Source organism: Strigops habroptila, chromosome 23 (assembly GCF_004027225.2).
Source record: "Strigops habroptila isolate Jane chromosome 23, bStrHab1.2.pri, whole genome shotgun sequence".
Classification (NCBI taxonomy): domain Eukaryota; kingdom Metazoa; phylum Chordata; class Aves; order Psittaciformes; family Psittacidae; genus Strigops; species Strigops habroptila.
The window spans coordinates 290,448-307,137 of record NC_044299.2 but is presented as its reverse complement, the minus strand read 5'-3'; the positions used below and the strand labels follow the sequence as shown (position 1 = coordinate 307,137).

Below are 16,690 nucleotides of genomic sequence, written 5' to 3'. Positions count from 1 at the left end.
AGGAGCTAAACCACTGGGAGTTTTCCTGCTCTCCTGAGGGAGGAATGAGGCGCCACCACCACCACCAGCAAATCCCAGCCCTCAATGGCAGCATCCACATCCTCACCCTCACCCATCCTTCCTGGAGAAGGGAGAAGCCAAGCCCTTCTGTGTCCATCTTGTCCTGCATCCGGGAGCTTCCAAGGACACACACACCCCCCTGCACAACAACAGGCACTTCCCTAAGGAACACCTGGCTTTTCCCTATAGCACGGATTGATACCAACACCCGAATTCCTATAGCATCAATACCAACACCCAAATCCCACTGCTCAGACACCAGAAGCCTGATGCTGGGAATTGCCTTCCTAAGAGTCAGCTGGAAGCCCACCACCATGGCACGGGCTGTTCCAGCCCCATCCCTCAGCACCACATCCTGTGCCCCGTGAGGGGCAGGGGGATGCTCTCATCCAGAGCAAACCTGAGTGCGAAAAGAGTGGGAAGCAAACCCGCCTCTATCCATCCCTGTAAAGACAGGATGCATTTGGGAAAGAAAAAGCCAAAACCTCGGGAAAACCTGGAAGCACAGGCTGGGGGGGGAGGGCTGTGGGCAGGGAGGACCTGTCATGGGCTTGAAATGGGATGTGAAAGAGGCGGCGGAGCGGGACAGATGTTTCAATGCTCCCCTTGGCAGTGTGAGAAAATGACTGTCCAGTGACCAAATGGCCGGGCCGGTTCCCACCCTCACTGCTGCCCATTATCCCTAGGGATAGGGGGACAAAGGCGGGCAGGGGGGGGCTGGGCAGGGGAGAATCCCATTGTTCCCGCCCGCCCTAATTATGGAAATCTTGTTAATCTATTCAGCAGTGACTCTGAGCCGGGCTTTTGTTCCGAGGCTGCCCGCCGAGGGTGTCCAACGGCTCCGCAATGGGATGGGGTGCGCTCCCTCCCACTGGGAAAAGCGCGGGATGGGGGATTGCAGGCAACGGGGAGCTGCCCCAGCAGCATCCTAGTGTTGGATGCCTTTGTTGGAGCATGGAGCCATCACCCCCAGCCCTCGGAGGCAAAGCACCCCATGGATTTCTGGTGCTCCCAGCCCCAGGTACACACACAGAGGCACTGGATGAATCCCGATGTCCCCTTGGACACCCTTTGATGCTCTGCAGAAGCATCCAGAGCGGGATGATTCTGCTCCAGGTGCAGGAACGTGCCCATGAGCTGCCTCCACAATGCTCTGCTTGTCCTGCCACTGTCTCCCTGGGTTAAATCCTCCTGCAGAGCTGCCGGCTTGGAGGATTTATGCCTTTTCCAAAGGACGTTGAGCAGTTCCATTATCCCTGTAATGACCCGCAGCCTGATGCGATCGCTTCCCAAGGCAGGGAAAGCCATCCCGGTTCCAGGATCTGCCCGTGTTCCCAGGGTTTTCAATCTCCAACGTGCAAACATTGGGCTAAGAAAGAGCAAAGGATGCTGAGAGTCTCCATTCACAGCCCAGCCTCCACCAAGTGGTCCCCACAGCCCTGCTAACCTAAGACTTCTCCTATCAAGGATGTCGTGTGAGATGGATCTTCTGTGTTGTGCCAAGGACCTGGACCAAGCACCCACAGCACAAATGCAGCCTCACATCAATGCAACTCCTGCCCCAAAGCTGGATTCACAACATTGAGGGGTCTGATCCATGCATGATGCTCCAGGTCCTGCAGCAGCTGCAGCGATCTCTTCATGGCAGGAGAGAAGAGGCTTACCCAAGCTAACAGAAGACAGTGGGAATGACTTCTTCTTCTTTTAAATGAGGCATTTCCTTTCTTCTCAGCTTCTGCAGCCAGGACCTTGCCCTGGGCTTCATCCCTGCCTCCTATGAGCAGCGTGGGCAGAGTGGAATGGCATTGCCACAAGCCAAATCCCAGCTATAAATCAGAATACTCCATTCACACCCACTGAGATTTGTGGCAACGCTTCTGAAATACTTTAGCATTAATGCTGTAGATTATAGCAGCATTTCTGAATGTTGCTAAACACATTTCAGCTAGATATGGGTCACCTCTAGTGAATCCCTACATGGTGGGTCCGTAATAGGTAGAAGAGCCTGGCAGTGATTTACAGGGGTGGTGGAGCTGGTCCCAAAGACAGGATCAGGGCAAGAAGAGCACAAAGCCACACTTAGCCACGATATAACCCTAACCCTCGCAGCATTTGCAGGGGGTGAGATGTTTAAATCCTCCAGCCCAAGACAGGAGCACAAACATCAAGTTTTCCAAGGCAAATCTGGGTGGTTTGGCAAATCCATCGGGAAGCTGCATTTCTTTGTCCACCGCATTCCCCATCCCCTCCTCACTGGTGCCGACAAAGCGGAGGCTGGAATTGCAATCAGAGCAGGGTCAATGTACATATGTTAAAAGGATTTAGGCTAACTCCCACCGTGCCCTCTCCCCACCAGGAGGGGAGGAACAGCCTCAGCCCTGGCTGGAGTGAGCTGAAGGCTCCAGTATCCGCTTTGTCCGCTCATATATCAAGTGCAGGGCAGCTGGACACCAGCATGAACCAGGAGTGACCAACGGGCCCTCGTCCATCTGTGCTGCGCCAGCACCAGCCCAGCAGATGAAGCATTCATCTGGATGTGCTGAGCCTGGCAGCAGCTGAGCATCATCCATCTGTCACAGCAAGAGGGATGGGAATGTCACTGGGAGGGAGCGGTACCCAGCCTCGGAATGCCCAGATGCAGGGGATATGGCAATGAACCCCAGGTAGGGTTTTGGGATGGAAGATGGATGGGAGGAAAAGAAGCAATAAAGGGACCTAAAAATACAGTGACAAAAGAAACCAGACTCCTTCTCGCTGCAAGGATGCTCCTTGGGGTGACATTCCAGCTGTGATCTCCACCAGACCACTGCTTGAAGGATGCTCCTCAGGTAGGAAAGAGGTTTATAGCAAGAGCATCACTGAGCATTCAGGGCACCCAAGTCCACCGTGCCTCAAGGTCAATTCAGGGTGCAGAGAAGGGTGCCATGGCCCATGGGTGCTGCTAGATCCCTGTCAGGACTGAAGCTCTTCACCCGAATGTCATTCCTTGATGCTGGACGAGCTCGCCAGGGCCTGGGTTGGACCCAGCCCATTTCCAGAGGATTATATTGGAGAGGAAAATCCATTTCTCATCAGCAGAACCATCTCCCCAAACAGGTGTGGCCCCAGAAGGTGGCCAGGAGGTCAAATGGACCTCGTTTCCATGCACTCTGAATGACGAGGGCTCAGCCAGAGACCTCCCTCCATTCAAAACCACTTGTGGAAACCCATCAGGACTCACCACGCACCCCCTGAGATGACGTCTGCCCCCATGAAGGAGGACCTGGGGGGACCATTATCTCCTGATGGCCCCACCAGACCCTAACCAGCCCCAAGCTATGCAGTAGGTGCTGGTGGTGGGATGTCTGGAGGATGCAACCTCTGGGATCTGCCCTACAAAGCATGGAAAGATGCAATTCCAAAGTGTTATGGAGCTGGGCAATGTGGAGCCATGGTCTAATCCACACACCCAGCACAGACCCTGTGTGAGGAGGTGTCTGTGAGCCCTGATACACACAAACCCATCAGGCTGAAATCACTATTAAATCACTTCTTTTTCCATGGAGAAAGCATTGCCATCACATTCCATCTGCCCACAAGCACTTGGATGAAGGTCATTAGATGCAGGAGATGCTCTGCAGCTCAGGAAGGGGCTCAAGAGACCAGGCACCCCCAGGCCCTCTCCTCCCAGGGTGTTTTCCCTGATGAAGCTCCAGTAACAAACTTCCCTGGGAGAAGAAGCCAATGCAGGAGCCACCATCCCCTGGCCGATCTTGTCCCGTATGGGCTGGGGTCAGCGCTGGGGGCTGCAGCAGGGGCATGATTTGCCCCATGCACTGGACCCTGTCCACAGTGGCAGCAGCTCCAGCTCATCTCCTCCATGGAATGAATCCATCTTCATTAACTCTAATTCTAGGAAGCCTCCCAGCCCCATCCAGCCCCACACACTGGTTGTATTTTCCGCCTCGGTGCTCCGCTGGGCAGCGTGATCCACAGGGAGCAAAACCTCCCCTTTCCCATCAATCCTGCAGCTCCGTCCTTGCGGTCCCCACGTGTCCCTGTCACACACCCTGCGGGATGGGGGACCCCATTCCCTGCGGACCACCTTCCCCTGCCCTCGGGGCTGGGCTGGGGGAGGCCTCTCTCCATGGCTTTTGTTTTCCCAGCCTTTTGACTCCCGGATTCTTGCCTCAGCAGCCTGAAAAGCCGCGCTCCCTCCTGCACTCCATTCACTAATGGATTTTCCACAAGTCCTCCTGGTTTTGGCTTCTTTCTTTGCTGCCCTCATCCACGCCTGAGCCTGCAGCATCCCTCTTCCAGGATGGGCTTCGGAGATCATGCTCAGAGCAGCCGCCCCTTCAGCTCCCACCTCCTGCACCCTGCGAGTCCACATAGATACACGGCTATTAGAAGCCTGTTATATCTATCATCTATCATTATACACGTGCCTCAACCTGCCACTATGGGATTGCTGCTCATAAACCCCAAGAGGTTAAGGAATAACCCAGTGGCAGCAGCATCAGGGTGAAGGTATCACCGGGAAACAGGGAGAAGTTTGGAGCCGGGCTGGCTCCGTGCGCATCGATCGGGGCAGCGATGCTCCTGCCTCCTGGAGCGAATCCTAGGGCAGGAATAATTCATTTTGCTCCCTTTCCAGCAGCACTCATTAAAAAGTAATCACCTTGGAGGGGATGAACAGCCCAAGGTCAGCTCTGTAATGGAGTTATGCTGGAGCATGTACCTGGCTGTGACCACAACCCTGCCCGTGTGGACCTGGCAGATTCATCTCCATGGCTGGGTCCTGCCCTACTGCTTGGTGTCGATTAAAATGCAACTGGGAATATCTTGACATTCCCAGATACTCCCTTCTGTGAGTGCTGCCCACGAGCATCTGAGGCCAAGCACCCAGCTCGTGCTGCTGGATGTTGTTCCCATCGACCGCAAGCACCCACAGCAGAGCAGGGAATGTGGCACCTTGGTGTGCTCTCAGGTTGCCATGAAGCATTCTGGGCACCACGTCCTACTCATTGCCATTCCCAGGAGGAAGAGGAGCAGTCGCTCCTCTTCCAGGTTCAGCAGAGCCCAACCTCATGGCACATTGGCACTTTAACTCATTGATGTTGGCCAACACGTGGCCTTGTGTTCAGAGGAGATGCTCTGGAGATGGAGCACAGGGGATGGGAGGCAGGATGGGGCTGATGATTCCAGCTGCAGCGATGCCAGAAGCGATAGGAAAACCCCTCCATCGCGTGGTGCTGGACCAACGATAACACACAATGTGCAGCACAGGGGCCACCATGAGCAGGGCGACCAGGGATGTGCAGGACAAGCCCTTCAAAGCACACTCAACCTCTCTAACCTCCTGTGCCCAGCACATCACCCCGGCCTTTAATTACACATTTCTGCAGCCATTAGTCCTCTCGCCATCAATTACCCCCACGTTATCCTGCCCCGGGAGGCAGCGGGATGTGGGGAGCAGAGTCGAGTGCTTTACTTGGAAAGGAAGGAAAGAAACAGCCTCCGAGGGGAACATCCCTTTGCTGCAGCAGAGCTGAAGCAGCAGACAAAGCAGCTGGTCCCATGAGAGATTAATCGCAGGGAGAGGACCCGGGCTCCAGCATCCCCTGATGCCACGAGTGCCCCGCAGCTCAGTGCTGCTGCTGCACCTCTCATCTATTGACACAGCAAAGTCTTTGTGAGGAGCTGGCTCCTCTTCCAAGCGCAGCCGGGGCAGGGAAGGGGGACACTTATTCTGCTATTACTCAGCTTGGGTTTTGTAGGCAAGACAAGTGTGGGTTAAAGTGCAATTTGTCTTGACATTAGTTTTCACTTTTTTAGGGGGAAAAAGGCAGAAAAAGTGGCTCTTTTCTCTTTTGAGAGAAAACACTTGCCTGGGTACCACAGCTCCAGCAGCCAAGCATCCCACCGGGGACCACATCCCAGCATCCTGGTCCAGCCCCGGGCAGCACCACAGCATCACTGCCATTAAATAAACATGATTGAGCTGCCTGTCCTCAGGAGAAAGGAGGTAGGAAGAAACCCCTTCATGTGCATCCTCCCCTGCTCTCGCTGTACGTCAGCTGCATCTGTGAGGCCTTGGCTGGGTTTATTGGGGCCCCCATAAAGATCAGGGCTTGCTGATAAGCGACCTGAGGCAGCAGCACTGGAGGAAAAGCTGTGCTGGCGATCTGTACAATTTAACCAGCATTAACTTCAACTGATGACAGGCCACAAGGCCAGGAGAGAGCTTTTATAACACCCTCATAACACAGCAAACTACACCTCACTGCAGAGAGCCGGTGCTGGCTTCCAGCTCCTGCTTGTGTTAGAGGAGAGCTGAGATGACATGTCTGTGTGCAGCAGCATCCTCTGCAAACCATGGAGCAGGAGAAGCACCACGATCCTGCTCAGGGCTAAGCAGAGGAAGAAAAGGGGGAAGAGTCCTTCTCACCATCCCAGAGCGTGCTGAGTCCAAAGGGAAAAGCACCAGGATAATATACCCAAAGCAATCACAGCCATGGAGCCTGCAAGGGGATAAGCTGGTTTCCAGAACTAGGAATTGCCAGGGCTGGCACTGGGAAGAACTGGTTTATTTGGTTTAGTAGTGGCCTTGGCATTCCAGGGGTAAAGGTTGGACTTGATGATCTTAAAGGTCTTTTCCAACCAGGTTGATTCTATGATTCTATGACAGGATTCTACGATATGCTGGCTGCTGATCCAATAATGGGAATTTCCCTCCTTAAATCTGGTTTAGTCCCAACAGCTCCCTTCTATCGGGATGCTGGGTGCCACCACTGGCACGTGTGTCCCCTGGGATGAGAGGGCAATGACACATGAGGGACCAGCAGCACCAATGACCTATCTGGAGCCGGAGCACCACATTAACCAGCAGAGGAAGGGAGTAAATGAGATGCCAGGAGCCTCCAGCTTTCCTGCACGCTGCCAAATTCCAGCTGACATTTGGCCAGATGCGCCGGGATCTGCCCTGGGATGACAAAAGGAGCCTCCCCAGCAGCCCGTGTCCAAGGGCAAAGCTCCGCTTCCAGCCATGGAATCACTGGAGCTCAAACCCTAGAACTGAAAAGTGTTTACAATGGCATCAAGGCAAGGGTCAGCGTGGTGCAAGGGTCACTATCGCTTCTCCAGATGCATTAATGTCATTCCCTTTAGGAATCCTCGCTCCAATCTGGTGCTCCTGCATCTGCTGCCGTAATCCGTGGATTGAGGGATTTCTCCTTCCCTACATACGACCCGTCTCCTTCCAGCTGCAGGGATGAAAGCTGGGAGGTGCAGAATCCCCAAACCATTCCAGAAGCAGAGACAGAAAGGAAGAAAGGAGAATATTTGGCTGTTTGCAGGAAAACCTGGAGGCAGCATTCCTATCCCGAGGGAATAGCTCCTCCATTAATACAAATCAAGTCTACAGCAAACTGCAGACACAGCACACGCTGCCAAACTCCTTCCAGGATTTATTTAAATGCTGGAGGATGATTCCATCATTACAGAAGTGACGCTGCGCCACATGGAATCGTTTTATTCCTTCTCATCCCATGGGACGTGATACCGGCTTTGGAGGCGAATGTTCCCGGAGGCTTTTGTGTTTACCTTTGCCAAGGGGGAAGGAGGAGGTGAAGGAAGTGACCTGGTGGCCACTCCCTTGGCCTAAGGTTAGGCCCTTGCCTCTGTGTTTGGGCACCCAACATAACAGTGGCTACTGAAATCCCCAGGAGTGGAGGATGGATGCGGGATGAGGGCTTGAAACCTTCAGCCCTAAGGAGGGATTTGGGAAAACCACAGCTTGTATCAGGCTGTACAAACACGGGAAGTGGCATCAGGATCATCTCCTCCTCATCGTCCTCCCCACAGAAAGGCAATGGGAGCCTCATCTGCACCAAGGGAGAAGCCCATTGCTGCCCAGAGGCGTGAATCTATGACCGCAGACACGCTGCTTGTTTCAACTACTGTTTCCCACATTTCACAGCATCCAGGGAAACCCACTTGGGAGATTTCCCAGTGTTTATTCCCTGTTTCACTATAGGGAATTAACTCTGGCGGGACACAAGAGAGGTTTAGGTGACCAGCACCGAAACCAAGATGCTGTTAAAGCCCCAACCCAGACCTCAGAAGGGAGAAGAAAGGCTGGGGGAAAGGGAGGGAGGAGAAAACACGGGCTCCTGATAAGCAATTGTTAACATGATCCATATGGGACACAACTTGCCTCTGTGTTTAACCAAAATGATAATGGCTAAAGGGAAGAATGCGGCGGGGGCTCGGCGGGAGAACAAAGGCAGCTGCGAAACCCATCCCTGCTCCCAAGTAACCCAATTGTGAGCAGGGAGAGCCCCCGGCTGCTCCTTCTCCTCCTTGAGAGCTTTGCACCTCCAAGCTGGAGCAGGGAGGGAAACTGCAGCCGTCAGCACGGAAATAAACCCACTAAGTATGAACAGGGCCATTCTCATAGCCAATAATAAACTTCAACAGGAGCAGCACTGATGTAAACACGGAGCCCATTCCTCTCGGAGCTGGGATGGATTCAGCCCTGGGTGTTTATGTTATTGCAGGATCCTGCAGCTTTCCGAGGAACACAATACAGTCCGTGCCATTCATTATCCCCCAAGAGAAAATGTCAACACACTTGTGCTAAAGAGAGTTAAAACAAATGTTTAACGGGATAAACAACCCCCGGGCCTCAGATCCCGCTGGAATGTTTCATTCAGAACCACCTCCAAGAGCAAACAGGCGCCGGAGCATCCAGGAGCAGCAGAATCCGGCGCCCTGTCATTGCTGGAGCAGCCACCAGCGCCCAGGCAGCCCCCGTAGGGAGGAATCCAGGGGGAAACCTCGGCAATTCCCATGCATGGGATGAGGAAATCAATCCCGAGCCGTTATCAATGCATTCAAAGGAAACACCACGCGCACTCAAGGTCTCTCATCATTTCAGTTCAGCACATCCAAAGCCCTGAAATCTGCCACAAAACCGGGATCCAATTAATGGTAGCGTTTATTTTTGTGATCCCAGACTGAAACTTGGAACGATGTAAAACCAGCCTCCAAAACCAGGGGGATTTATGCTGGAACACACAGTATAATGCTATTTAAAACCCTTTCTGTGCTTGTTTTCCTTTTCCCAAAGTGCCTTTTGGCCTTTTCCCTTTCAGGCAAAGCCCCTCGTTACAAAATGCCATCAGCTCCTCCGCGCCACGACTATTTTGGAGGCGAATGAACGCTCCAGCGTGCGCTTGACGTGTGGCAGCGGCCGGGGGGAGCGCGCATTGTTCCTGGATGGAGGGATGGAGGGAGCGATGGAGGGGTGGAAAGAGGAAAGGAGGGAGGGATGGATGGATGGGATGGAGGGAGGGGGCGTCCCTAAACGCCGTGCGCGCCCCTCCGGCCGTGGGGGCCGGGTCCAGGCGCTCCCGCCGACGGGCGGGCTCATGTCATGAGCACGTTTGCCCGGAGCCCCCCGCAGCTCTCCCGGGATGACCCGTTGTGTTACCGGGGCTGTGTTATCGGAGCTGGGTTACCGGGGCTGGGTTAGCCGCAGCCCCCCGCGGCCCTCCCGCAGCCCGCAACCCGGCGGGTTTCTCCCCAAACCCAGGTCGGGGGCTGCCCCGTTCGCCCCCTGCCCGCTCCCTGCCCGCCCCGGCCCCGCTCACCTCCTCATGCCGGCGGGCCCTAGCGCAGCCCGGCGGCGGGCGGCCGTGCGGGGCGCCGCATCCTCCCGCTGCCGCCCGGACAATGCGGGGCGGCCCGCGGGCGGCGGGGGCTGGGGCCGGCGCTGGGGCTGGGGCCGGCGCTGGGCTGGGGCTGGGGCCGGGGCCGGGGCCGGGGCCGGTCCCCGCCCGCCGCCCATGTCCCGCCCCTGCGCCGCGGCGGGGCGGAGCGGAACGGAGCGGAGCGGAGAGGGGCGCGGGGCGGAGCGGAGCGGACCCTCGGCCGGGAGCGGGGATGGCGCTGGCAAAGGCTCCGCTCCGGCCGCGCTGCCCGCCTGGCACAAAGGCGGAGCGGGAGAGCGGGCGGCCGAGAGCCCGGCATCGCAGCAGCCCGGCACCCCGAGCCCCCGGACCCCAGCATCCCAGGGCCCATGTACCCAAACCTCTGCACCCCAGCACCCATGCACCCCGAATCCCTGCACCGCAGTTTCTCAGCGCCCATGCACCCAAAACCCTGGACCCCTGCATCCCTGCACCCATGCACCCTGACTCCCAGCATCCCAGTACACACGTGCTTCACAGCACCCTGGTTCCACAGCACCCTTGCCCCCTCCAGCCCCATGCACCCTGTACCCCGGTTCCTCAGCACCCTGAGCGCTGCACCCCAGCTCCAGCCCTGCCCGTACCCCCGAGGACCCGGCTGCAGCCCATGGGCTGGGTCCTCAGCTGCTGAACTGCTCAGAGGAACCCCAAATACCTGGAATACTTTCCTATTATTAGTTTACCGTGCAAAAATAAACCACTTGCCCCAAGGATACAGTGTCAATGGGAGGTGGCCACAGCACAACCCATTTACTGTGGCACTGGGCCATGCGCTCCCTTCTCCGTGCCCCAAAATTCACCTTCTTGGGGTGGGATTGCACCAGGAAGACCCAGCAGCCGCCTCCCCTTCGCTCTCCAAAGCCCCACTTCATGTTGTTTAACCAGCTCAGGCTCTTCCCTGCTGTAATCACATCACGGCGTTATTTGCCTCACACAAATGTTGCCATTCCCTCAGGGATTAGGGAATGTGTTTCTTTGCAGGAGCAGGCGAGTGTTGCCTGGAACTGGGGCAGATATTAGAGCTGAAGGGATCCTCTGCCTGATCCCACCCAGATCCATGGATTCCACCCGGATCCAGGAGTGATGCAGCTCAGCACTAAAACACAATCACCAGTGCGGAACCGGTGCACTGTTTGCTTTATCCCAGCTGCAATCCAGCCACGGGAATGTTGCTTCTCTGGCTGGATGGAGAAAGCAGCATGGAAAGGACGAATGAATCAGGTTTGAAGCTGAGATCTGGGCAGCCCTGCCTGGGCAGAGTGCAGGGATTATGTGTCCCAGCTTCCTGCAGAAGCTGCTCACTGACCCGGCAGCGGCTTCCCGCTCTTCCCATTTTGGTGGAAAACCTCCAGGATCTGGATGTTCCCATTTCATTTCCATTACTAAATTTATTATCAGCAGAAAATGCCTTAAAACTCGACCCCACCACCTCTCCATCACTGGTTTTTCCAATGCTCCAGGAGGAACATCCAGGGCTTTTCTACATTCGACAGGAAAAGAAACTCAGCTTCTTGCTGTATCCTTGCATGAGTCCCTTTTCTCCATCCACCAGTGGAGGGAGCATCCCAAATGACAGCACCAGGAATGATTTTTGTGGGGGGGATTGCAGGAAAACACCAAAAAACGGCAAATCCCAGCCTAATGCACCGGGACCTGCACCATGCTCTCAATGCCCCAGCACAGCTCATCCAAGGGCAGCTCCAGCTGAGATTCCTGGGGCTTTGCCGTCCCAGTCTGGCTCAGTGCAGGTCTGGGATGATGTCACTGCCTTCTCCATCCTTTCCCATATCCCACCCGAATCCCCTCCCTGTGGCACAGTGGGATGCTGCTGCTCTGAGAGCCAGCACGGGCACTGGAGGATGGGAGCTGCTGTTATGGATGGATAGAGGTGGGGAGATGCAAAGCAGGATGTTCGTTGGCAGGATCGAGCTCAGTTTGCTCTGGTACATCCCATAAGGTGCTGTGGAGAGGCAGCTTGTCAAGGTGATGCCAACCATCTACCTCAACCACATCAGTTAGTTTGGCCGTGGTCACCCATGGTCCTCCAGGGCCGGGACATTCCAGCATCACGGGACCATGACTCTGTATCTGGGTGCTGCCATCCTAAACCCAGTATCTAATGATCCTAATCCCAGCGAGCAGTAAAATGAGCCTGACATTCCCGTTTCAGTGGGTATAAGCTGCCTTTTATTGCAGTGGGAAGCCGGATTCCTCCCTGCTTGCAGAGTTCACCCTCCCCTCATTAGCCAAGGAAACACTGGATGGGAGCTGCGGGGTCACATCATTTCTTTTCACTAATCACTCCCCATGATTCCTCTCCTCAAAAGTCCAAATTCGTTACTTGTGCCTCGGTTTGATCCGCAATAGAAACCATCAGCAAAGATCTGTGCTGACACCTCCTTCTGCAAACCGCGGGGGTTCCCCTTCTCCCAACGGGAAGCTGGAATTCCACAGCTCACAGTAGGGTTTAAGGCCAAAACATGATAATCCGAGGGCTGTGGGCTTTAGACATGTGATGCCTGATGCTTTCTGCTGGTTCATGGAGGGGTGACATCTCCCTGCCCCAGCTTGTGCTGTGGGAGCAGATGTGAGAGCAGGGCTGAGGCACTCGGAGTGCCCAGCACTGAGCCAGAGGCATTAATTGAAGAGGCCTCTAATTATTTAATGTCCTTCTTCCCTCGGGATTGCGAAGAGCTGTAAATTCCAGCTACAAAGGACTTGAAATCTGGCCATGAATCCATGAGAGGCTGAGCTGAAGTGGCTCATCCCTGTATGGTGGGATGGGGTTTAGATCCACTGGGCTGGAAGGGAGATGCTGGAGACGTAATGCTGGACCAGGACCTGCCTCGCTGCTTGGTTTCAGCTCATGTCAGCTCTTAAAACCCAGCACACCAACAGTTTATGGCCTCATGGCACTGGCTGCATCCCAGGGAATCATCCCATCAGGATGAAGAGTGTTATAGGGAGTGTTATCCCAGCCCCACTTTGCAGGCACAGCAGTGACAGAGACCCCACGTTGTGCTCGGGGCTGAAAGCTGGGGGTATCCCGGGAAACCAGCAGCTCTCCCACAGGGATCCCTCACTGGGATGACTGGGAAGCACACGGCTGTTTTCAGGGGGCCTCAGACCCACTGGATCCCCCTGGAAGCCCCATGCACAGGGATAAACCCCGCAGGCAGGGCGGATTATCCTGCTGGAACACGCTGTCTCCGTGTCAGGGAGCAATTACCCTCCGGCCGAGCACTTAACTCTTCACACCTCTCAAAGCAGTAAAACATGCAGCATCGGGACAGAACTCCTGCAAACCCTGGGCTTGATCCCTCCTGGATCAAGGCGCCCATGGTGGGCAGCAAGAAACCTGGAGAGGAGCTTTGGACAAGGGATGGAGGGACGGAACAAGGGGAATGGCTTTAACCTGCCAGAGGGGAGACTGAGATGAGCTCTTAGGCAGAAGTTCTTCCCTGTGAGGGTGGTGGGACACTGGGATGGGTTGAATGGAGAAGCTGTGGCTGCCCCATCCCTGGCAGTGTTCAAGGCCAGGTTGGACAGGGCTTGGAGCAACCTGGTCTGGTGGAACTGGATGAGCTTTAAGGTCCCTTCATCCCAACCCATTCCATGATTTTATGAAAAAAACAGCTGCAAAGGGGTCTGAGATGGTTGGGTACCAGCTCAGGTTTGAGAGGTCCACTGGTGACATCCAGCTCTGGTGGTGAGCATCAAGCCTGTGACTGCAGGTGAAGGAGACCAGTTGTGCCAGTATGACCAGTTACAGAAGCTGGGTATAGGCCAGGACTAATGGAGTCCTTCCTAAGTGCCCTTAGGAAACATGGACCTGGTGCCATACCCAGAACCTGGGGAACCTCCTCTCCACCACTCCACAAACTCACCAATCCCAATGCACCCAGGACCTGTCCCCCTGCTCCCTGTGCTTCAGCCATCCCCCAGTTCCCTCTGAGCTGCTTCTGGCCCAGCGGGAAGCAGGGAGGAGCGGGGCCATCTTCCCAGGCTCCCTCATGCAGGCAGACAACCATCAATCTCCAGGTTGTTCTATAGCACTGTGCCGGAGCTTGATTTATGCTTTACAAGGCTCGAGCTATTTTCATTTGTCTGATTTATTAACGTTCTATCAAATTACAGAGAGCTCCTGATTTATTGGCCCTGGATCCTCGCTGCTTGATCCCAGGATTTGGGGGTACCTGCTCTGGGTGACAAGAGTGGAAGTGCACCAGCTCCTACGAGGGAATATGAGCTCTTATGTCCTTCAACATCCAAGAGGCTGTTTACATCTTTGAGGGGGTCTCCTGCTTATAAAGAGCTTGAACTGCATTTCTGGAGGAGATGATGCTTGTGAGTAAGCAGCAATTGGGGAAGGAGCTCATATGGCACAAGCCTTAGCCTCAGTTTTAGCAATGAATTGTCCACATGTGAACGATCTATGTGGCACCAGTGGAGCCTCTGGGTTCAGTAACTGCAGCCTCTGGGCCTGGGACCCCCCCTCAGCCTCTGCTGAGAGCACAAAAGGAGTTTAACAGCTTCATCTCCCACATCTGGTTGTGCTTAAAGCCCGTGTAGTTAATAGGGCTTGTTCCAGCCCAGCGCAAGCAGAAGGCTGGAGCCAGGGGCTGCATCCCCCATCCTGAGCATCCCAAACCCACCTCCTCCTCCCCTTCGAGAAGTGAAGCTGCCCCCATTCCCTTCCCTATGTCCCCCTGGGGGAGGACAGAACCCCAGGCCAGCTGCTGTGCCCCCCAGCATGGTGGCGAAGGGCCGTGGTCCTCACTTTGTCGAAGGTGAGGACAGACAAGCCCTGAGCCCCAGAGCATCACCCCCAGCACAGGGAACCCATTCACTGTGCAGAGATGGAGAGGGCAGAGGCTCCATTAGCAGCTTTATTTACTTAAAGTGGCTCCAGGGGATAAACTGCAGCTCGAGCATCCCGCTCCATCCCGAGGAGGGTCCTTGTGGGCTTATCTCTGTTGGGAGGCAGAGGAGGGCAGCAGGGCTTCCAGGCTTCCAGGAGCTCTTTGTTTAGTCCATTTGTGTAAGAAAACCCATAATTCAGCCCTAAAATCTTCCCCCAGGGCAAACATGGCCCTTAATTAAAATATAAATCAAAGGGCCATGACTATGAGGATGATTTGGGCATGAGCCACAGCATGGACCCAGCAGAGCAGCCACTACTGCTTGGTCCAGCCATGGGTCCAGCTTTGGGTCCAGCCCTGGATCCAGCCATGGGTCCACCTATGGGTCCAGCCATGTTCTAGCCATGAGTGCATCCCTGGGTCCATCTCTGGGTCCAGCCCTGAGGTTTAATCCCCCCAACCACCTGATTTAACAACAGCAGCCACAGAACCGGGGCCATGCTCCCGGTGCACAAAGGGAAAAGATTTATCTTGAGAGGCTAAATCCACTTAGAGAAGCTTTAGGGGCCATAAATTGATTGCTCAGGGGACACGGTAACAGGAAACAGCTCCATAGTCACTGAGCTTGCTGTGTTCTTGCTGCGTCACGAGCAGGCGTTTGGGTCGGGATCCACAATCAAAGCCCATGCACACAGGGTGGGATTAGAAGGAAGCAGCAGGATCCTTTGCAAAGAGGGATCCAGCAGCAACCCTTTGGCAGCTCCATCCACACTGCCAGCCATCACCAAGGTAAGATGTGAAAGGAAACCCTCATCCAAGGTAGGGAAGATTTCAGCTCTCCCAGCAGCTCGCTGCATCCCAGGTCTGCTTCCAGCATCCCAGCATCCCTGCTGCTGCACCAGTAGGAGCAGGGAGGAGGAACTGGGAATGCAAAACCAAAGCTGCACCAGGCACAGGGAGGGACCTCTCAGAATCACCCCCCCTTGTGAAGAGATGTATCCTACCCAGAAACAGTGGAGTAAATCAGCAAATAAGGGGCAAATCTGACTTTCTGCTCCTTTCATCCAGCTGATTCCTGTCTCCTTTCTAACTCTGCTCCTTATTGCCATCAAACAAGACATTTGTATCTGCAGTGAGAAACAGGGAGAGTTTCTCCTGAAAGGTTTGGTTCCAGGCAGGACTCACCAGGATGGGGCTTCCCTTTGCATTGTCATAGCAGGAGGTCAAACAGCACCCGCGCATCCCCAGTGCAAGCCCAGCACAAACCCACCCTGACCCATTTCCCACTCCTTTTGCAGAACATATTAAGAACAAAAGGAAAGACATTTCCCCAGCAGCAGCTTTGTCCAGGGGCCAGAAATTCCTCTGCACAAGTGGCCTCATGTCCAGTAAACATCAGCAGAGCATCCCTGGTGTTAAACAGAGCGGAGCAACGGCTGTGCGCAAGGGATGGGAGCCTGCAGCACCTTCCTCCCTGCGGCACAGGGTGTGAGTTAACCCCGACCCCAGCCTCATGTGCTTAAAGATGTGGAGAGCCGAGGCAGGAGAACAGGCCGGGACGCCGGAGCATCCTCCATGGAGGATAGAAACCCCTCTGGATAACGCTGCAACGCCTGGAGCATCCTCACACACTGCACATGGGGTAACCTGGAGGGGTTTAACTTCAGATGCGTATAAAATTAGTGCCATTAAAGACTACTTTGCCCCTTGCATTCAACCAGGCAGTTTCTAAACGCTCACGTCCAGCCAGCAAAGCCCCAACGGGAGCACAATGGAGTCTTGTTTCTGGTAACCCGAGATGCCTCCGTCCCAGCTCTTTAATTTTAGAGCCCACCACGCTCGCATTCCTCAGCACCACAATGGCAGATATTTATACTCTGGAATGCGGAGCCCGGTGCTAATTGAACAGGGCTGGGAGAGCCAGGGCTGCTCCCCAGAGCGGGCTCTTGGGAAGGGAACGTTGGCCCAGGCAGAGCTTTATGGCTTTACAAATCTGGGATGCCCATAAACGTGGAATGATGCTCCCTGTGGAGC

General features: G+C 55.0%; 1 protein-coding gene across 2 annotated transcripts in view; it reads right to left on the bottom strand.

The window, feature by feature from the left end:
- Positions 1-9,911, bottom strand: part of FIGNL2 (fidgetin like 2) — a 29,490-nt gene extending 19,579 nt beyond the window's left edge. For both annotated transcript variants that reach the window (XR_003994837.1, XM_030510449.1), the window contains exon 1: positions 9,696-9,911. The gene's annotated coding sequence lies outside the window, so the exon portion shown is untranslated. The remainder of the gene's footprint in view (positions 1-9,695) is intronic.
- Between the last annotated feature and the right edge of the window lie 6,779 nt (positions 9,912-16,690).